The sequence below is a fragment of the Neofelis nebulosa genome, chromosome 5, assembly GCF_028018385.1.
Source record: "Neofelis nebulosa isolate mNeoNeb1 chromosome 5, mNeoNeb1.pri, whole genome shotgun sequence".
Classification (NCBI taxonomy): domain Eukaryota; kingdom Metazoa; phylum Chordata; class Mammalia; order Carnivora; family Felidae; genus Neofelis; species Neofelis nebulosa.
In genome coordinates this window covers 3,141,850-3,165,288 of record NC_080786.1, presented here as the reverse complement: position 1 = coordinate 3,165,288, position 23,439 = coordinate 3,141,850, and positions in this window count along the sequence as shown.

Genomic DNA, 23,439 nt, shown 5'->3' with positions numbered 1-23,439 from the left:
AACATCTACACATTAAGCAAGGCTTAGTTTGTTCCTGTTGCATAGGCTCCCAGACATAAATGCTTCCTTTGGGGAGTTCTTTTCTACCTCTTCCTGAAACATGAGTCTCCGAGGAAGGCTGAGATTAATAGTGCATCAGGTTATGTTTAATCTTCTCCCAATATTTCATTTTGCTTTAATCCTATAACATTTGCATTTCTGAAATTAGGGTATCTGATGCATTGGAGTGAGACCCAGAGGCCTCATTTAGGTTAGATTTATTATCTACTAAATGACTTTCTTAGCAGATCTCTTTATCTCTCTGTGTCTGCCAGCTCATCTCAATGCTCTATCTTGAGCAGATTCTATTATACAAAAATTTATTATTACCTTTTTTTTAGATCTTCTACACAGGTCTCAGATACTTTATTGTTAATAGTGAACCCTAACTGGCTCACTACAACACAAGTAGCAGAGATGTGTAAAGTACCCACTTGTGAACGAATATCTGTAAAGTGTTTTGACTCTCCAAGTCTCCCCAAATCCATGGTGTTAGAGATTTCAGTATTACCTCCAAACTTCTCTTTCTAGGCCCAAAGACCCAAATTCCTAGCACCGAGGACACCGAGGACATTGATAAGAGGTATGTTTCTTAATGCAACCCCATGCTTGGGCAAAGAATAATGGAAACACAAGTCAGGGAAAGAGGTTTGGGTCTCAGGTGAAGGAAAAATATAGAATTGTGTTTAAAATATATAAGCAAAGAGAGAGTTAAGAAACTGTCACTCGTGAGAGGAACTACAGGCAACTGAAGAGAGCCCAAGGAACAAAGAAAGAAGTGCCACCGAGGAAGCTGGAGCAGCACCTAATCAGCTTTCTGATTATCTATGGCTCAACTAGCTTAACTAGCCCAACTAGTCAGTTGGCTGATTCCACCGATGATGTACAACGGTGAATGCGAAGCAAGTCAGTTTGGAATTCCGGAATAGGTTAGCACATCAAGTGGTCCCATGACTGAGGGCAGTAGGGTACAGAAATCTACACGGGGTATTGGTACATGGAGTTGAGAATGGTAACATAATAGCGTTGAAGATGGAGATGAAAATGGGTATGGGGTGAACATAAGAAATGGGGGGGAGGGATAAGGAGGTGAGGACTGATCTGATCAACATCAGCTGTGGGAAGCCAGGGTGAGGCAGCTCTTTGACTGGAAGGTCTGAACCATGATCAAGAACATAGGACAGATTCCGGTTCCAAAAAAGAATATTCTAGAATGGGCTAGTCGAATATCAGCAAAAAAACAAATGAATTATTGCTCTGAGCAGGGCTCCAGACCTAGTGGGGAAATCAGGGTGCCGTGGATAAGATAAGGTTGAAACCAAGCCTTTCTTTACTGACCGAAAAGGTGGAGCCATGTTGTTGCTGGGCTGGAATATGAACCTTCCACCTACCAGGCACCAAATCCATACCTGCACAACTAGTTCAGGCTTAACTACTAGAAGACTGCTATGATTCCTGTGTCAGGGCCAGGATAAACTCAAGACATGGTCATGCCGAGCTGGAAAGTGGTAAAGGAGAGACAGACAAGTGTGAAGCATGTGTCTGTGTGTGTGTGTGTGTGTGTGTGTGTCCATCCTCAGACATTTCCTAGGGCAAACAAGCCATGAAATCTGTTTTTCATTAGGCAGGAACTTAATCCAGAAGGAACACCCTAAAACATGTTTACCTCCTGTATATATCTACCCTCAGGTTACAAATAATTCTCAACAACTATAACCAGAAACCATTTGTAACTTCACTTTGCCTCTGATGAAGCAGACGATGATAGACAAGGGTTAAACTGATTTTTAAAATGTGAGCAAAAATATGAACACATTCGGAAAAAGAAGGCCTTTCAAATATTTAAAATGGAAATATTCACTGGTTTTATTTCTGGGAACAATTGAAGACTCTCACCGTGTGTGGGGGGAGGAGGTGTGTGTGCAGGAGTCGGAACCTAACGTGAAGTTAAATTCTGTTGAGCATCTAGATGAAAACAAAATATGGCTTGGGTCTCAAATGGAATATATATTTTCAAAGGCCGTCAGTGTTGGAGCAAAGCAGATCTGCCACACATACAAAAATGAATTATTTGTTCTGTGTGTGTGTGTGTGTTTGTGTGTGTGTGTGCGCGCGCGCATCACAATATGAAGTCAACATCTGTTTGTCCTTTTATTTAAGCAAATGCGTTTATGGAAGATTAAGACACAAAGATGGGAAAAAGATGCATGCTGTATGTGAGAGGAAGGGAAAGATCAAACACAAGGAAAGAAGCAGACCTTAAGAGGGAAGCTAGAAAGGGAAAAAGGGGATCCACACCCTTAAACTGTGAATAAAAATTTTTGTTTGCAGGGCCATTTATTAAGGATTTGTGGTTGCTGCTCTCTGTGACATTCAAACGACAGCAAACTGACAGACTTCTGGCCAGTACACCTTAACGGTTCAGCCCTTACAGACAGGGCATTCCTCCTGCGTATCAAGGCTTTTGATGGAGGGACAAAATCAGAGGCCCTTTGTGGTCCTTTATGGCAACACTTATTTTAAGGAACTAACAGTTAGAAAATTGAACTGGTAGAAATCCAAAGAACAAAGTGTGTTAGCTTTTCCTCTGTTCCCTGCTGCTTCAAATAGGAAGTCTTCAAGGGCAAGAAGAAGGAGCAAGTGGATTTTTAAGAACAAGGTGCTTTTCTCTCATTGATGGAGATTAACACGCAGCTCAGACTTCAGGGTCACTTTGGGTGAGAGTCCAGTTTTTCTAATACAAAGTATCCACCTGCTCCTGGGAAACACACAAATAAGGCAGGCAGCCAGGCAGCGACCAAAGACAGCCATCACCAGCGGCAAAGTTGTAAGCACCACCCATCCACCCACCCACCAGCTCCCATACCATCACCAAAGTTAACCCAATGCCAGGGACACTGCTAACTTACACTGAAGATCCAGGAGACTTAAGGGAAGGAAAACCCATTAAGAAATCACACAGTCTATCTCCTGGCTTATGGCACAGACCTAATCAAATTTCAGAAAGCCAAGATCTCTGTATTTAAGGTACCCATATCTTCATGCCCGGAGAGGCGTGTTAAAGGAAACTCACTTCACCCTTCCGTACCTCAGTTTCCTCATTGGTGAAGGAAAAATAATAATCCCTATGCGCTTAGAAGAGCCAGAAATGTTAAAGGAAGCTATTTACCCTTTGTGAACTATATTTTGCCAATGCTAGCTAAAGATGGGGGCTTCCATTTTCTCCCATTATACTTTATCGCCATAATATAAATCCACAGAAATCAAAGAATTGGTTCTTTCGATCATTCAAAAATAGCTACTGTCATGATTTAAGGATAAGAAACTTTCTGGCCGTGGTCCTACTCTGACCTTGTGACTGTCCCCCATGTGAAGGGAAAGCGTCTAACACTATTATATGTTTGGCTTTGGAATCCGCATCTGCCAACGAGAGACAGCTCACCAGCTTACCGAAATCCATCTAAGAAGTCTCAGTAAGACCTTGGACAGTTACTCGGTTGTGATCATTTTCTCCTTCAGTTTCTAATTCTCCATTCAGAGCATTCTCTAAAGGAAGAACGAATGAAACTTTTTACTATGAAAATAACTCTGGAAACCTAAGATTCAAACCAAATTCAAAGTCATGGTTTTGTCACGGTAAAATCATGTGAGTAGCCTGCCTTAACAATATATCGCCGTAGCTGCACGACTAGAGTAGGCCTCTTTCCCGGGCCACTGTGAAAAAATACGATACAAAAAGAAGACACCAGGGTCTTCTGAACACGTCTCACAGCTCTGGCCTCCTGGGTTTTGCCATTATAAAATGTCAGCCTCATATGCTCCATCTTTCACTGAGAGGCTGAGCATAAAACGAGCAGCTCTAAGTACAAACCTCTGCATTATGTGTAAAACATGTTCAAAGACAATGCCTCTCACCATTATTCAATGACTCTTTATGCAAACGCCCACCAGAGAGTGATCTTCCCAGGTATAAACCTAGGAAAGCATGCATATCGCCAGAAAGTAGAGACCGTTGTTCTTTGTTAGAAAGAAGTCACCCATCAGAATGTGACTTGTCTTCTTTCTCGGTGCCACCAGGAAATCTAAAGTGAAGGCTTGTGCCCACTGTGGCCTTCTATAAGCTTATTATTACTTTACCTTTCTCTCCCTGTCTTTATGAGCCTTCTGTCATTGTCCTTACTATCTAGCACAGGGGCCGCTTACGGATTTATAGCATGTTTTAAAAAATATATAGACCTTCACATAGGTATAATCAAAAATTAATGCCCAAGAGGTAAACACCAAAATTCCCAGTGGTATTCCACAGCCTTCGTGACCTGTCCCGGCCATGCTGCATATTCTCTAAATTATAGGCACATTGATTTTCTAGTAGATTTTCTAATTTACCAGGTTGTTAATACCAACATACCTTCGCTCTCATTTTTCTCTCTCCACGCCCACACTCCCATCTTTAACCACTTACCCTTCTTTCTGTGACTCATATCAAGCTTTCTGTAAGAGTACTCTATGATTGTCCTGAACAGATTTGGGCAATTGGGGTTTTTGTTAACGTCCTTAGTTTTGTTTTTAAACCCTCTGAGATCTCATCGCATACTAAATTTTTCCATGATGTTTTTAATGCTTCGTATGTCTGTCTGCCGTTCTTTTTTCCTCCCTCTCCTAGACTAGAAAGTCTTTTGAGACATGGACTATGCCTTTACATCTTTTGTCCCCCAAATCTAGCCATACTCAGAGGAGGCTAACAGAAGAAGAACAACAACAACAATAACCACAGAAACCAGTAGGTAGTAATAGGACTGAATGAATGAATGAATGAGCAAGCAAGTGAATGGGGTACCACCATAACACCAAGTTCAAAAAAAAAAAAAAAAGAAAGAAAGAAAAAAAGAAAGAAAGACCAGCAAAAACAACCATGGAAGGCTGCAGTGCACTTCAAGAATAAAATATGGGTGAAATCAAATTACCAGTGACGAGTGAGGATGCATTCACTTGTATTCACAAATTCTGTCAAAGGGAAAGACATGTCCAAGGAAATAAAGTATCATCCCAAGGTAGTTTTACTGAAAAGAAGAGCATAGGATGAGGGAGGGAGCAGGCATGGGGAGTAGTAAAAGCAATTCTTTATACCAGTGGGAAAAAAGGTGACATTAGCATGTACGAAAGTCCTGCCACGCTGCGAGAAACGGGCCAAGGTTTTCACATGTTAACTCAACCAATCCTCGTTTCAGCTTTAAAAAAAAGTAAAGTATCTCCATCATCATCATCATCATCATCATCATTTCAAAACTCTAACAAAGCCCCCTGAATTTTGAAAAGTATGCCACATCTACATGGAACAAAGGCATCCACTGGACTGCCATTTATGATCTCTCTACCCTGGAAAACTTCAGGTACCTGGCCATAATGGGGAAATGTTATCATTTCTTGGATACTTATAGCTAAAACCCATATTACTTCACTTAGAAGCCTCAGGTACGTTTAGTGCCCGATGGATAATATGCCCAGAGACCATATTTTTAGAAGCTATAGGAAAAATAGAGGCCACCTGGTGAGGAGGTTTAACAGGGTGCAGGGAGGTTACATGGAACAAGATCAGGATCTTCACCTACCAGCAGAGTCCTTGGTCAGACTTCTCTGACAACATTCCTTTGCTCCTTGGCCACCTTAATATTCATGGAGCACCTGCTGTATCCCCGACACGGAATCCACAAGGGAACAAAAGGGACAAATGGCCCTGCCCGTATGCAGCTTACTCCTCTCTGCACTTGAAGTACTTTGTGCTGATTTCATCTGAGATACGGGTTTCTCCCAATATCTGAAAGTACAGCATGCCTATGAAACCTTTCATAACCTGAAATGGTGTGAAGTAAAAAAGCAACTATCATTAAGTTATATGAAAAAAAAAAATTTTTTTTGAGCATTCCCAGAGCCAACAACTAACCTCTGTTAGGCTTTTCTGATACCTTAGGATCCACCTCGCTAACGGATGCACAAAATAAATCGAGATGAAGCACAGATGCTCACAGGCACAGCTCAAAGCTCTGGCTGCTGGATGCTGAGACACTGAGTGTGGATTCCAGAGAAGGAGCTGGGTGGGGCCTCTCTGCTGCTCAGGTGCAAGCTGCCTCTGTAATGGCTCCCTGCACCACAAACGCTCTTTTCGCGTTAGCCTTGAAAGTGAAAATTCTCTTCAATTTCTTTCAGTTAGAGACAACAGGTACTAATTTGGTCTTCCATAAAAGCAGAGTGGCATAATGTGAACTTTTGACAAGCGGAGGATACCTGTGCTTGCTTTCAGAGGTTAGGCAGAATATCTAGAAAAACAATCATTCAGATCTGATTCCTTAATCGACCAATAAACAATAAATAGATAATAAACAGTAAGCATAAGGGGTAAATAATTTTGTAGTGGATAAATAGCGATAGGTGTTACAACGAAAGGAAGTTGCAAAGTAGGAGAGGAAGGAGGGGAATTGGGGTGTGGTGCCCTGGTGGCATTGTTACATTAGGGTCCAGTCACAACCCCCCTTATCTGTGGGGCATGTATTCGGAGACCCCCAGTGGCCGCCTGAAACCACGGGTAGTACTGAATCCTATATATACCATGTTTTCTTCCTACACGTTCTCACCTAAGATAAAGTTTAATTTATACATTCACTGATAATAAAATGGAACAATTACAGCGATATATCGTAACAAAAGTTACGCGACTATGGTCTCTTTCTTTCTGAAAATATCTTACTGTAACTGGTCTACCACTCTTCTCGTGATGGTGTGAGATGACAAAGACGAAGTAGGATGAGCCACAGAGACACCGTGAGGTAGCGTTAGGCTACTATTGACCTTCTGATGGTCCTTCAGGAGGGGGAATGTCTGCTTCCACAATAGGCTTGATTGTGGTAACTGAAACCACAGAAAGCAAGCCAATGGATGAGGAGGGACCCTTGTATGCAGGGTTGTTCTCCTGGAAAGGCAATCATGTCAGAGGGAACTGTTCAGAGAAGCCCCATGGCAGGAGCATGCCTGGTGCAGTGGGGCGGGTGGCAAGGAAGCCGGTGTGGCTGAGAGAATAACAGGAAAGGAAGGTATCAGGAGGTGGGAGAGGGCAAGGGGAACCGGTTTCAAGTCTGTGTGAAGCTAGCAGCCATTGGAGACTTTTGAGTAGAGACGTGACATGATTTGGTTTACACTTAAAGGGTTCTCCACGGCTACCGTGTTGAGTACGCTACAGTCAGGGAGGGGCCAGAGGGGAGCCCAGGAACTCTCTTTCTGTGATAATTATCCTGGGGAGAAATGACAGTATCCCAGACGAGGACAGTGTTAGCGGAGAAGGTAAAGAATGGTCGGGATAGCTTGAAGCTGGCGACAGCAACTTCAAAGACCGGGGGACTGGGCAGATGGAAGGATAGGACTGTCATAACCCGAGAGAAGAAAAGCTGAGGGGTAGGAGGAAGGTCCAACTTGTCGCATGGAAGGTTCCTCCCAACCTCTAAGCGGGGAGAGGGGGACAGGTGCAGTGTGAGTGCGAGGAGAGAGATGGTCGGTTGGTTCACATGTTGCTTGGGGGCTGTCAGCGTTTAAATGGTATTTAAATTTATTGGACTAGGTGAGATCCCCTAAGGAATGCCAGTAGATACAGAAGAAAAGATGTCCTAGGGCTGAGCTCTGGGGCACTCTACACTGAAGAGGAAGAATCACAGTAAAGACTTAGAAAGAGTCGCCACTGAGCTATGTGAAAGAAAAGAGTGGAAGAGACAGAGAGAGAGAGAGAGAGAGAGAGAGAGAGAGAGTCAGAGACAGAGAGGGCAAGGTCCTGGAAATCAAGTGAAAAACCGTACCATCAAGGTCGAGGGAGAAATTCACTTTGGCAAGTCAGCTGGGAGTGATGTGAAACGTGGTCCTCAGCGACATTAATGAGAACAGTTCCCAAGGACTCTGTGCACCCGTGCATGTGTTCTAAGTGGTGGTGGGGTTGTTAAGGTGTGACCGCGCTGAGCCAGAAGCCAACAGGAAGAAAGGAATTGTCGATGGCGAGTTTAACAACCATTCCAAGAAGTTTTGCTAAAAGGGAGCAAATAATTGATGTGGTGGCTGGTAGACAAAAGGGGTTTGTGGGGGTGACCCCTGTGGAACACGGAGGCAGAGTATGAGGTTAAAAGAGCTCTCCGCCTCTCAGGCCATGGTGCAGGTCTGAGGCCTATGGAAGGAGAGGGGAAGGAGGAGGATCCGGTATGAGAGCCTCTGGCTGTGGTCTAGCTCTTGGAAGGCCACAGCCAGCCTGGCAGGGAGCTCTGGTGAAGTGACTCTATTCAGGAGTCCCACAAGTGGCGAGGCCTCAGCGGCTCAGTCGCTACCCGGGGTCTCCATGGGAAGAGCACGACTTGGGCCCAAAAGCCGAGGAGGAACCGGAAGGTGCTACACCCGAAGGTTATCAGCTAAATGCACCCCTCGCGAGTCCTTTCTTGAAGACCCAGAAGGCATTCCTTCATGGCTGCCACCTGAGGTAAGTAGAGTCAAGGGGATTTGGGAGAAGAAAAAGTAACAAAACCCTCTCTAGAATTTCACCCGTCAGGCTCTCACCGTCTCGAAAGCTCTGAGCTCCAGCATACGCTTCACCATCCCAGCACGGCTGCCTCTTTCTTCCTGGACTCTGTTTCTCCACAGGACAAGTTGGAAAGTGTCCGGTAAAGAAAGCTGGAGTGAGTAAAGACCTCATCGCCTTTGCTTTCTTCCTCTCAGTGATTGTAGCCTCTCAACTCCTGCCTGTGTTGGTTACGATCAAATACCTTCAAAGCCATATATAAATATAAATATAAATATAAATATAAATATAAATATAAATATAAATATGTATATATATATATATATATATATATATATCTTTCATTCATTTGTTTTGTCTATCTTTCAGAATTGTTTTCAATGGGAGTCTTACCTTGATGAAACCACAGTCAGAGCCCGATGGGAGGTCAGTCAGCACGGCTGTGAGTTTGAGTTTTTCCCTGTCGTGTGCTGTGGCATGAATGCAGTTGTGGAGTAGAGAGTTGGATCTGAACAACGCTGTGGTTTCACCAAGTGAGTGGAGTCTAACCAAGTCAGACAGGAGCAAGTCAGATGAAGAGCCATGCAAGAGAAAAAAATGAAGCTACTGACCATGGAATTAGCCCACTCACATGAGAGAATAATATTTTGTGTCCCTTTTTTCCTCAAAGTTGTTGTGGCTTTTGTGATTAGGAAATAGTCAGAGCACGGTTCAAGTCCCTCCTGTATGAGAATCATCTGGGGCACGTATGTGAAAAGCAGACTCCTTGACCACATTCAGTCTCACTTGATCAGAATTTTTTGAGTGGTTAAGCTTAGGCAAAACATTTGTATCAAGCTCTCCAGGTGATTCTTTTTTTTTTTTTTAATTTATTTATTTTTTTAATATATGAAATTTACTGTCAAATTGGTTTCCATACAACACCCAGTGCTCATCCCAAAAGGTGCCCTCCTCAATACCCATCACCCACCCTGCCCTCCCTCCCACCCCCCATCAACCCTCAGTTTGTTCTCAGGTGATTCTTTTTTTTAATGTTTATTTATTTTTGAGAATGGAGAGACAGAGCATGAGCAGGGGAGAGGCAGAGAGAGAGGGAGACACAGAATCCGAAGCAGGCTCCAGGCTCTGAGCTGTCAGCACAGAGCCCGACGTGGGGCTCGAACCACAAGCCGTGAGATCATGACCTGAGCTGAAGTTGGACGCTTAACCGACTGAGCCACCCAGGCGCCCCTCCCCAGGTGATTCTTACATGATTCTCTAAAACAGTAGAGTCACAGAAATAGATACAAGTGTGGTCATTCACCTTCCTTAATTATTAATGAGGTTGGTGTTTCTTTGGTGATCATCCAACTTTGGCGATTTGATGCTGGGTCTCGAGGTGGACATACATGGGCAGTATCCTTTGCCTTAAGAAGTTCAATTTCCAGATCGATTTGAGGACTATAATATGGCATTGGTGGACATGGGCTCTATCTCATAAGAGCTTACTCTCCCCCACCACAAGGCATTCTAGAACCTGAAGGAAAAACCACAAAAGCTTCCCACGTCTTGTCTCCTGCTAAAATTTTTTAACTTTTCTTTTTAGTTAATGTAGTTATTATAGAGACATGTTTGACCTAAATTTGGAAGAGAACAAAATATATATATTAACAAAGAAAAGGGGCCTGGTTTATTCCTTTGAGCTGGATTTGATATGACACATTGTCTACCCATATGGTGTTCATACCATCAAAAGACAAGAAAATGTGCCCAAATTCTTCAATTCAGACTTTATATTTTAAGTAACATCAAGGAGTCATCCTAGGTGGGCTTGAAATAAAAGAGTGAGTGTGGCTTAAAGTTTATAGAAAGTCTGTTTTGCTCACTACACTTGAACTGTTTTATGTATTTTTTTTTTCAACATTTTTTATTTATTTTTGGGACAGAGAGAGACAGAGCATGAACGGGGGAGGGGCAGAGAGAGAGGGAGACACAGAATCGGAAACAGGCTCCAGGCTCCGAGCCGTCAGCCCAGAGCCTGACGCGGGGCTCGAACTCACGGACCGCGAGATCGTGACCTGGCTGAAGTCGGACGCTTAACCGACTGCGCCACCCAGGCGCCCCTGTTTTATGTATTTTTTGTTTGCCATATTTGTTTTCAGGGTTTAGGCAGGTTTTCTACAAAGGTAATATATTCTAACTCATTCATCAATCTAAGAATTCCTATGATAGATGTAGGCTCAGAGTGCCCTGGGTGCCCTGAAAGAATATAATGAGCTTATAATGTATCCTGAGGAAGAAAAGACATTAACATGATCAGGACACCCTCTGGGGCGCCTGGGTGGCTCAGTCGGTTAAGCATCCAACTTCAGCCCAGGTCATGATCCTGCACTTTGTGGGTTCGAGCCCGCATTGGGCTCTGTGCTGACAGCTCAGAGCCTGGAGCCTGCTTCAAATTCTGTATCTCTCTCTCTCTCTCTCTCTCTCTCACTGCCCCTCCCCTGCTTGCACTCCATCTCTCTGTCTCCCCAAAATAAATAAATATTTTTAAAAAATTAAAGTATGGTCAGGACACACTCCTTAAAGCGGTGAGGACTAAGTTGTATTGTGAAAGACGACTAGGAGTTTACTAATCGTAGAACATAAAGTAGGACGCACCAACTCAAGGAAAGTCATGTATACAGTCCCCCCAGAGCAAGACTCCTGGCTCACTCAGCAAATAGTCTGTGGCTCCGTCTGGACCCAGCAAAAAGTGAAGAAGGAGCAGGGCTGGAAAGGCGTCTGAATTTTAACTTATAATCACAGGGGAGAGAGAATGCATTTCAAAGGAAAGACTTGGGCAGGATGCTACTTAGAAGGCTGATGGCAGATATGGAGACTTAAGTGCTCCTTAAAAGCAGACCTGGGGGGGGCGCCTGGGTGGCGCAGTCGGTTAAGCGTCCGACTTCAGCCAGGTCACGATCTCGCGGTCTGTGAGTTCGAGCCCCGCGTCGGGCTCTGGGCTGATGGCTCGGAGCCTGGAGCCTGTTTCTGATTCTGTGTCTCCCTCTCTCTCTGCCCCTCCCCCGTTCATGCTCTGTCTCTCTCTGTCCCAAAAATAAATTAAAAATGTTGAAAAAAAAAAAAAAAAAAAAAGCCGACCTAGGGGTACCTGGGTGGCTCCGTCCATTAAGCATCCGACTCGTGATTCTGGCTCAGGTCACGATCTCCCCAGTTCATGAGTTGGAGCTCCACATCAGGCTTTGCATGAATAGTGCGAAGCCTGCTTGGCGTTCTCTCTCTCCCTCTCTTTGTGCCCCTCCCCCACTTGCACACAGGCTCCCTCTCAAAAAATAAATAAATAAACTTAACAAAAGCAGACCTAATACTCTTAATTTCACCAGGGTTGTTGAGCCCCGCCCCCCCCCAGCTGCTGGAGACATGGAGACAGGTAGCAGCTCTTTTGGAATATTAGGTAGTGCAATGTGCCTCCATTCATAGATTTCATACAGAGAAACATACTTCGGTCCCGCAGTTGTACAACAAAAACCCTAAGCTTACTTAGGATGCAAATGTGAGCACCCAAGCTTTCGTGGGTCTCACTGGATTGGGTTGTTAATAGAGGTGGGCTCACATTAACATTAATATTACCGATGTTACTGATTTCCGTTCTCTCTTACTTACGCCGGATTTCCTTCCCCTCTTCTGTCTCCAAGCCTCAGCCAGTTGCGTCTGAGGGCCTCCAGGGGGCCTCACAAGGAGGCTCGGTGGTTCTAAACGTTTTAGGCGTCACCCCCGCTCGGTAGCAGCTGGGCACTGCTGCTCTTTAGCTAGAAACCACACCTGTTACGTTGGAGACACCCCAGCACCAGAATTGCAAGTTGGCCTTTGATGAAGAGAGGAGAATGCCTTCTCCTCCTTGACTGTATTTATGTTACATGGCTTAGTTTGGGTTCCTAGAAGCAGAGCCTGACGTGGGGACTTAGTTGCACATGATTTATTGGTGGTACTCAGGGAAACAGTGAGGTAGGCAGGATGGAAAGCAGCAGAAGCTTGTAGCAGAAGATGCAAACTAAGGATATAGTTTCAGCTAAAGTCTGACTGCAGGCTGATCCCATGGGGGGATTCTAGAGCTCACACAGAGGTGGCCTTCCCTTCAGGCAAGGGGGCAGTCTTTAAAAAAAAAAAAAAGTTTATTTATTTTTGAGAGAGAGAGAGAGAGAGAGAGAGAGAGAGGCAGACAGAGAGACCGACACCATGAGTGGGGCAGGGGCAGAGAGAGAGGGAGACAGAGAAGCTGAAGCAGGCACAGCCCGACGTGGGGCTCACACTCATGAACCATGAGACCATGACCTGAAGGGAAGTCGGACACTTAACTGACTGAGCCACCCTGTCTTTTATATTTGGGGGCAGTCTTTTATATTTCCGTTTTGTGTCCTTGACTCCAGGCTGCTGGGGTGAGAGGTGAGGACAGGGGCATAGTTCCTGAAGCAAGGCAGCCTTTGCTTGGCTGAAGGCCATTTTCTAGAGAAGAGGACACAGCTATGAGCCATCAGGAGCCAACACTCACAGTAGCTAGGGATCCGAGTCAAGCACTGACAACATCCACTCTGTGAGTGTCGGCGTCGTCATGCTTATCGCCCAGGTACATACAGCACATAGTGTGTGTGGTAGGTTGCATCCTAATTTCTACTCCTTTCCGACGTCCTGGTCATATTCCGCGTGACTTTGCGGCTTTTCTCGCTAAAGACCGGGCATCTACTTTCCTATTCTTTGAACCTGGACTCGTCTGTGTCTCGCGTCAGCCAAGAAAATATGGCAGGAATGTCAGTGTCCCCATGCTAGACCTACATCTCGAGAAGCTTTGTGTGTCTCTGCCTGCTCTCTTGAACCTCTGCCACCACCATGAACAAACGTGCCCAGGCGAGCCCGGTAGAGGATGAAAGACACATGGCAGAGAGTCAGGTCATCCCAGATGTCCCGACCGAGGCCATCCTAGCTTAGCCGACAGCCAGCCAACTAATCTGCAGACTCATGAGTGAGCCCGGGCAAAATCAGCCACCACTTAAACTGTCCTCTCGTTGATTCCAGGCACAATAATCACTTGTTCTTGTATGCTACTGTGATTTGTGGCTGTTTAATAGCATCACTGTATCGAGAGATAACTGTTATAATAGGCATGCCGTAAACATTTACTGCATATAAATCAGTATGTTATGTCAGCAAAGGGGCAGACTGCTACACCATCATGGAAATGCTGGACTGCAGCGGACAGGAGAAATCGTATTCCCCCTTCCCACTCCCGGGACCAGGTCCAACCAAGGCCTCGTCAAAAAAGCTGGGAAACATCGAGTGGTATTTCTGAAGGCAATTACACGGGTAGACTTCACCAAAATGTTCTGTGCCCTGGCAGTCTGCAACACCTGAGTCTTGGCATCCACCCAGTTAGAAGGGGGGACGCGGTGTTGGGGTAGGAGGGTAACCATCAGCAGGCGCGGGGCAGAACGCTGAGCCTTGATATTCTGCAAATGCTCCGGGCCAGGCCGCATCCTCCCTCTCTCCGTCCCTCCCTAGCTGGCACCCAAAGACAATTAAGTGGAAAGGCACTTAAAAGTTGGAGCCTCTGAAGCATACTTTATGTCTGTCTCGCTCGCACCAGTTTCATGGGCCCATTTTTAATTTTGTCTGGCAGCCACTACAGGAAACAGGGAAGGTAAATCAAAGAGTTACTTTTTATGAGGCCTCTGAGACTCCACCGATAAGTAATTCCTGCGGTTTTTTATTTATTCTCTTGCAGTAGGCAATTTCGGTTTTTTCTTGGATTTGTTCCCCCTGTTGCGTTTTGCACCACCTTCTCTCCGGCTCTCGGCCCCGTTATTCCAAGCAGAATATGGTGTCGCTTAAAATGAAGGCACTGCACGCCCCACTTCCGATGGTTAATTTCAGCTATAGTAGCGATGTGGCACTCCCTTTCCGGCTGTGCCTATTAAGGCTCAAACTGAGGATGTTTGAAAAGAAAATCTCAGTAGGACGCAATTTTCTACCTGATAACATACCCTACATGGTGACTCTTGTGAGCATCCGGCGGCACTCTCCGTTTTTGTTGTCGTTATTTTTTTTTTTTTTTTAATGACCCAGGATTGGAAAGATGAGTGTTCCAGTTTCTTTCTTCTAATCCCAAATAATGGGGGATCCGTATAAAACACCAAGTCGGAGCTCGGAAGCACAAGTCCCGGCAAGACACAGGCCAGTTCATGAGAAGCTCTGTGGAGAGAAGAGTTACACATGGACCCTTTACCCCCACTCCATCCCCGCATCTGTTTTGTTGTTGTTGTTTTCCATTTGAGTGTAGTCCCTGCACACTGTTATGTTTGTTTCAAGTGTACAACACAGTGATTTGACAAGTTTATTCTACGACGTGTTATTAGCCTGTGATTTTGCCTTGGCTCTCGGGAGCAGGATGAGAGCTACCAGAAGGTCCTTGGCAAACACACACACACACACACACACACACCAGCACAGGCACAAAGACTGAGGTACTCACCTGAAAGAGTATTCTCCGCCCCCCTTCCCCACCATCTCCGTTGAATGGGCAGGGGAAACAGGAAGGCACAGACCCAAATGAGGGGCCTTGCTGGGGAGGACAGAGGAAAAGAGAATAGAGCTTGATGTACCCATCACCCTGGCTGGTACAGGCTGAGAACAGACTGCTGTCCAGGTCACTTTCTTTGCTACCTGGACCCACTGTACTCTTCTAGCATCTTACTCCCATCTGCAGCAGGCATGTATCAACTTTTGTGAATATATAACCCTCTCTGAGAATCTTCTGAAAGTCATAGATGTTATCTGCAGACACATCTAGATGAACATGCATCTAAAAGTCTGTCTGCTCCTTCAGTCGTTCCGTGAATCATTGGCCCAAAAAAGCATCCTCTGACCTAAGATTGACACACGATCATCTTTCTACTATGGGCATGAATGTCATTGCCCCATTCCCTCAATGCCTACTGATCTCAACTCGTCCTGTTCAGTTTTCTACCGTCTTGGCTTTGGCTGATAGCTCTGCTCTTAAGGAGCCTGGATATTCCTCTACCCAAGTACGACAAATTACACTTATCACACGGGAGCATAAATGTCACCCCTATCTCTTCTGGAAGGTGTTTTTCCCAGCCCTTAGGATCCGCCCAGCACATGACTTCGTTCAGGGTGCCAGATGACCGCCCTTTGACAGACTAAACTTCATTTGAGAGATGAGATGAGTTTCTAGAGGGCCCTGCCTTGGTCTGAAATGCAGCTCTACCCCTTTCCAGCCGTGAAATACACCTGCTGAGGCTCAGATTCCTTATTTTTCAGGGGGGAATGAGGATAATAGCTCGCGCCTCGAGTTTCAGTAGTGATGAAATGAGATGATTCTCGAAAAAGAGCTTCACATAGGGCCAAGCAACAAACAAACACTAAATGAACTTTATTATGTTATCACTGCTGCCTCTGTTGTAATGGAGTTTTTAAAAAAAAAAATTAGTAAATTCTATTTAGTCATAAAATAAATAATTAAAATAAACATTTATATCTATACTTGAATATAAGAAAACTATAATTGTAACCTTTAATGTGAAGGGTGACTGTATGTGCCCAATTCCTTTGGCCTTTTTAAGAAATGGAACTCAAATGGCTCAGGGCACCCTCCCCTGCCACCTTCCCGTCTTGGAAACTTCAACTCCGGCATTCCAAATGGAAATCTGTGACAAGTTGTGTTTTCTCTGCCCTCATCTAAGGTTTTGGAATCAATGCTATGCTGGCTTTTGAAAAATAATTTGGAAGCTTTCCTTTTTTCTCTCTGCTTGAGAACAATTTAAATAGTATTGAAGTTTCTGTTCCTTGAAGGTTGAAAGAACTCACCCAGGAAACCATCTGTGCCTGGCACCGTTTTGAGGACGAGGTCTTTAAAACTTTCTCAATATCTTGCATTTTCACCCACGCAGAAGTCTTCTGTATCTTCCGGGTTTAATTTTAGGAATTTGTATTTTCCTAGAAAATTATCCATTTCATCCAACTATTCAGATTTATTCGAAGAGAGTTCTGTAAAATATTCTCATCCAGTTCTTGTGATCCCTACTGTACTAATGGTGATTTCTAGTTCCCAGCCCGTGTACATGCGCTTGTCTCTTCATTCACTCCCTCTTGTGTGCTTACGTGATCAGGCAAGCTTGGGCGTACCTACTTTGTTCCACTTAGTTTTCAAATAAGCTCTTGGGTTTACTTACTAATTCCGTTGTTTCCCGGTTTGCAAAGAAACCCATTTCTGTGTTAATTTAATTATTTCCTTTCTCCTGGTTTTCTCAGAGTTACTTGATCTTATTTTGTGAACTTCTTGATATAGATGCTTGTGTATTTATTTTCATTTATTCCTGTTTCCTTATGTAAACGCTTCACTGCCTCACATGGCTTTTAATACATAGTATTGACTATTACAATTATGTTGTTTTTTATTATTACGGTTAAGTATACTAAAATATCTATTTTTATTACCTTTGAAGTGAAAATTCTTTGAGGGATTTAAAATTTTTTTCATTGTATTGCCTTGTGGTCAAAGGGAAATTTTGTGATTATTTCCACTTACGGCATTTATTGGGTAGAGGTTAACTATGTCTCTATTGGATCAAACTTAATAATTATATTCTTCATATCCTCTGTAGCTTTCCCATTTTTTAAGGTTTATTTATTTATTTATTGTGAGAGAGAGAGAGAGTGTGTGTGAGCAGGGGAGGGGCACAAAGACAGGGAGAGAGGGAGAATCCCAAGCAGGCTCAGCACACTACACGAGACTTGAACTCACAAAACCATGAGATCATGACCTGAGCCAAAATTAAGAGTCAGATGCTTAACTGATCGAGCCACCCAGCTGCCCCTTTCCCCCGCCCTGCCCCCACCCCAGTAGCTTTCCTATTTTTGTTGCCATGTATTTTATCAGTCCTGATCTAAGAGGAGAACTCTCCCACTACCATGGTGTTTCTAGAAATTTCTCAATTTCCTATAGTTTTTACACTTCAGGGTTTTGAAGGTTGGTAATTCAGTGCATGAAAATTCCTGAGGTTATATCCCAAAATGCCTACTTTTACCTCACGTGACATGTTTTTTCCTTGAATTTTCACAGAGTTGGACCCAGGTTTAGATGGGCCAGAGGGTTTTGCTATTTGTTGAACCCTTTTTAGGAAAAGTGATTAAGAACTCAATGATGAATGCAAGTGGAGTTATAGAACCTGGTTAGTAGCCTGTGAAGTGAAGGACCCTGAGTCTTTATATTTATCGGCTTCACTGTATGACGGATATCTTGACCCAATCATTTTTGACCTTGAATTTCTTTCCCCCGCTCTTCCTTCCTTCTTCCCTCATTTCCCAGATATTCAATTGAGTGTCTACTTTGAGCAAAGCACTGTGCTAGGCGTTGAACATACTCCGACCTTTTTGCTAAAGTCCCTTCCTCTGCCCAACCTTTAAATGTTATTGTTCTTCAGGATTCTGTCCTACAACTGCATCTATTCTAACTCTTGGGTTTTTAGGAAATCTCATTCACTTCCAAAACTGTCCATCTGATCTCTCTATACTGATGACTTCCAAATCTTTATCTCCAGTTCAAACCTATATACTGTTTCTCTGCTAAGGACCCTCAAACTTCTATAAACCATCCAAATTTTCCCAACTGAATTTGACATTCATATATTCTACTCTTTCTGGACACATCCATCCACTGGGCTATCACAGACAGGTCACATTCAACATATCCAAAGACATCTTCCTTTTTTTTCCCCTTTTTTTTAACACTACCACCATCACTCAGTTGCCAAAACATAAACGTTGGCATCATTCCCAAATACCCCTGGGCTATGATTCCCCACACACAATCACCAAATTGGGTGCAAAATGTATTCTCCTATTCACCCGACTCTTCAAGGAGTACATGTCAACCTCCTACCTGGGGATCTCCTCACCTCCTCCTGTTCACATCTCTGCCCTCGCTCTACTTGCCATCCTCTAGGCAAGAAAAGCTTTCTTTGACTTAAATATCATTTTTTTCTCTTCTGCCTAAAGCATTCAGGGACTTCTATGCACCCTTAAAAAGAGATCCGAACTCCTCAGTCTGACATAAAAGATCATCTTAATCTGGCCGCTTGTCCAATCAGTTTCCCTAAATTCTGTCCCTTCCCATACCAGGATGCTTCCAGTATCTCACATACGCCTCAGTCTCTGCCTCCAGATATTTCTGGATGCCATCTCCTCTGCCTCTAACACTTGCCTGCCCCCTTCTTTTCTAATCACATTATATTAATATGACTTGTTTCGCTACGATTATCTGTGTCTCTGTTTTCACGTGCCCTTACTTCTTTTGTTTGTTTGTTTGTGCCTTTTGCCAAAGGCCTGTGTTGTCTTCCGTATTTTTTGCTAGTGATTAAGAAGGCACACTTCCACTAATGGCAGCCTTCAACAGCAGTGTGTTAACGACGGGCTCCCTGAAATTAAAACGGGCTCTCTGATTTGTAGAATTTGCCAACTTGATGGAACAAATATTAACACTGTGGCCAATTTCAAGCTACCAACATACTGGCACTGAATCTAGAGTGTGAGCAGATACACACAACTGGCCCCTCGAAAGCCAGTGCGAGCAAAAGCATCAGCGCCTTGCTACCTTTAAGGTTTATAAAACGTAATTGAACCTACAATCCTCTAATAACTGTACAATCAACTAGTATCTATTGAATTCACCCATGCAAAAAGGAGGATTTAACACACAATTTCTTTCCTAACTGTTTTTCCTAGGTTCCCGAGTTTTATTGTTTAATTCGGGAATATAGATTATTATTTTCCAATTATATTTACATTAAACATGATCTCTTCCGTGCACTATTATTTTTGACATTGGCACACAGATTTAATACTCTGCTTGAAACCGTTATTGTTAGACTTAACTCTGTGCTTGACCAATTTGAACGATTTTTGCCATAAAAGAGGGAGAAAATCATTTAAACAGCAGTCTCTCCTTACCCGAGGCGGATACATTTCAAGACCCCCAGTGGATGCCTGAAACTGTGGATCGTACTGAACCCTGTACAGACTGTGTTTTTTCCTATGCATACATAAATATGATAAAGTTTAATTTTTAGCCCATAAGAAAAATAACAATGATAACACATACTGTAATAAATGTTATGTGAATGTGGTCTCTCTCGAAATAACTTTTTATACTGTACTTACCCTTTTCTTGGGATGTGAGATGACAAGATGCCTATGGGATGAGAGGAAGAGAGGTGAATGACGTGGGCACTGTGATGTAGTATGAGGCTGCTATTGACCTTTGGAGGAGGTCATCTGCCTCGGAATGACGTTGACCACGGATTGACCACAGGTAAGGGAAACCGTGGAAAATGAAACCACAGATAGCAAGGACGACTGTATATACTCACTCTAGCCCTAATTTCTCATCCAGAGCTGTATGATGTTGGGAATATGTTTCCATTTCTTGTGACTTTGTCCTACGGTGATAGAAATGTGAGCAACAGGTCATTTTGCATTATACGTCGGCTCACAGCCCAATCATTTCTTTTATTGTATATTCTAATCAAAACAAATGCTAGGATACATTGGCAGTATAGAAACATTTCTGGTCTTGGGTAGAGGGCTACCATTCTTGTTTGGGAAGAAGCAATATATAATTTGTTCTTAAATTAAGATTTTGCATGGCGCCTGGGTGGCTCAGTCGGTTGAGCGTCCGACTTCGGCTCAGGTCATGATCTCGCGGTTCGTGAGTTCAAGCCCCGCGTCGGGCATCTGTGCTGATGGCTCAGGGCCTGGAGCCTGTTTCAGATTCTGTGTCTCCCTCTCTCTCTGACCCTCCCCGTTCACGCTCTGTCTCTCTCTGTCTCAAAAATAAATAAACGTTAAAAAAATTAAAAAAAAAAAAAGATTTTGCTTCAAAGCACACAATTTGGTCTGTGTAATGGCTGAGTCATCTGTTATGTGAGATCAAAATTTCATATTGAAAGCATTCAAAATGTGGACCAAATAGCTTTGCTTTCTTGGCTCTGTCTGGCAATTTCATGCTCAAAACCTGCTTCCTATACCTACAGGCTTCCAGAAAAATCAAAGCTGCAATACCATTTACTACCCATTTACTTGAATCCAATTTCCCTTCATTTTGTTGATTCAAGGTTTGATTTTGTCCCTTTCCCCCTTATCTCTGATACCCATAGTGTATACTAGACACAATTTATCATTTAAGATAGAATGATTCTTGCCCAGTATCACTAACTATGTATTTATGATTTCTATTTGACTGTTTTCAAGATGCTAAATTTCTTGAAAATAACGGCAATGTAGGTTAGTGAAAAGAAACCAAGTTTTTTAAGTCAGACAGAACTGGGTAAATTTATACCTGTGTCACATTTTAGCTGTGTGGCTTTGGGCAAAGTGATTTATCTCTCTGATCCACCAACAGATTAAAAGGAATTTTGAACGTAACTCTCTGGGCACTTAGAGGATTCTATGAGATAATATATGTAAAAAACCTATTTCAGTGCCCAGAATTCTTATCAACAAATATGAGCTTATTTTTCCCTTTTTAATTTGCATTCCCCTCAGCATATCTCATTTGATTAATGACAGCACTGTTATGGGACCTAGTTTACAAGGCTTTAGAATGTCCCTTTGGAGCTGTGTTTCCAGGGGCAGGATCTGACAAATATTCCTAAGTCCACATAGCATGAACTGGGTCACCACGAGACAAAGCCTTTTTATTCTACCTGCCCTGGTGGATATCTGCTAAGGTAGGGCCCTGGGTTCAGGAGTTCGCTGATGAATAATGCTAACATGCATTTGCCGGTCTCACTGCACGGTCACCAAACTATTTAATTCCATTAGCAATTATACATCCCTTTATTAAAAGTGAGAAATCTGAGGCTCAGAGAGATTAAGAAATTTACTCAGGATCACACGCCTAGGAAGGGTCAGGGCTCAGGAATCAAGCTCTCCTGGCTCCCGGTTCTGGAACCTGCTCCCGTAACCCGCAGCTTTCAGGCATTGGTTCCTACGTAAATATATGACAATTTCAAAGGTGTTAATTGGCTTTGTTCTGCAAGCAGTAGATCCCTAGAATGCGCTGCCACTTCTTCGTTGCTCTCATCTTTTACTAGCGCGCCGGGTTGAGTTCACCCAGCCAAGGGATGATTGGTTGGACGCGGCTAGGCTCGCTCATCTCTGCTGAACCACTAAGCCAGAAGCCAGACAGATTTTTTTTTTTTTTCTGAAGAAGAAGAACTTCTCGCAACCTCTTGGTGTCTACATTGCCAATAACTGCAGCGAGGCTGGGTAGCTAAAAGAGCAAAAACAGGCACAAAACAAAACAAAATAAATAAACAAAAATCAAAAAACACCAGCTCCCTAAAAATTCAGAGTTAGGAGTTTCAGAACATGAGACGCCTCAACTTATTGGTCCTCCCCTTGCCAGACCTCACCCCATCACAGTGGCAAGCAGACTGAATTATCAAAAACAAAAACAGATCACTGGTTAAATTACTCTGATTATTTTGTTGCAAGGAAACAATTACGCCTAATTACAAGCAAGGCTGAGGTGTTCCTTCCCTCCTGAAACCAAGGGGGCAGGTGCGAGTTCAGGATCTCATTATCCAGCTTCCAATAAGGCTTCTAAATATACCGCTAATACACTTCCTGCTGGTATTTTACTACTGTATTGATTTGGAACCGGTGAGTTCTTCCTGAGGGTTTGCTAAAAGAAAACGCCACTCTGGGGATTTCTTCTCAAGTGTGACTTTGGGAATTCTGCTGAGATGTATAGAACAGAAATAAGGGAGAAGTAATTGAAGGATTGTCAGCATGTATTCCCTGTGTTTGAAGCAAAGAAAGGGCTCTGTTTCTATCTGTGAGTAAGCTGGGCCTTATGAGATATGTTAAGTAACGATGCAGCCAAAGTTCCCCGGCCAAACTTATTCTGCAACTTCATTTTTTCAACAAAATGTTCGATTGGAATTTTTTTTTTTAACTGGGAGATACCTAGAGAAAGAAGACACATAGATATCTGGGTATGAGATTAAGGTATATTTGATGATATGCAGGAAAAAAAGGGGATCAGATTTCACTGGTTCTGAATATTATTTATAGGAACAGAAAAAAGATTAAGCTCCTTTTCATCTGGCAAGGAGAGAGAGGCACAAATAGAATGGTAAGTCTTGGGGTCATGTAGCCTTTTTAAAATATAGACTTTAAATCCAATTCCTCTTGAAATGATATCCTTTGCTATCAAAATCAGATGTGATAAGAGGAAGTAATCTGAGGTTAAAGGAGAATAACCCTAGTGGAGAAAGGCTTCCACTAGACCCTGAAGAATAAAAAATCTTTTTTCAGGTTCCGGATAAGTGAAATTGGGGCAGGAAGAGAATGGGGACGTGAGATGAAGCAACATAAGAAAACACAAAAACACGGGAACTTTCATGGTTACAGAGGGAAAGAGGAAACCATCCCATGAAATGAAATTTCATGGCAATGAAATTGGACCTAACCTATGGATACCTAGCACACAGAGAAAGATGGCACCAGACCAGATCGGATGCTGGGAAACAACTCTCTCCTCTCTCTCTCTCTCTCTTTTTTTTAATTCCCCTCCCAGGTGTGGTGATAGAAAGCGAGGGATAAGGAAGACATTCCCAGAGAACAGAAGTAGGAGCAAGAAAGGGAACACCAAGAATCTCATTCCATAACCAAGGCGATGAGTCCTTAACATTCCAGCCAGGGTGACATGTGTGCTACACGTCGCTTCTCACTGATCCTGTTCTCCACCTTCAAAATGGGAAATTTTGTTGCAATTACTTTTTTTCTCTCCAGGAAGACATATT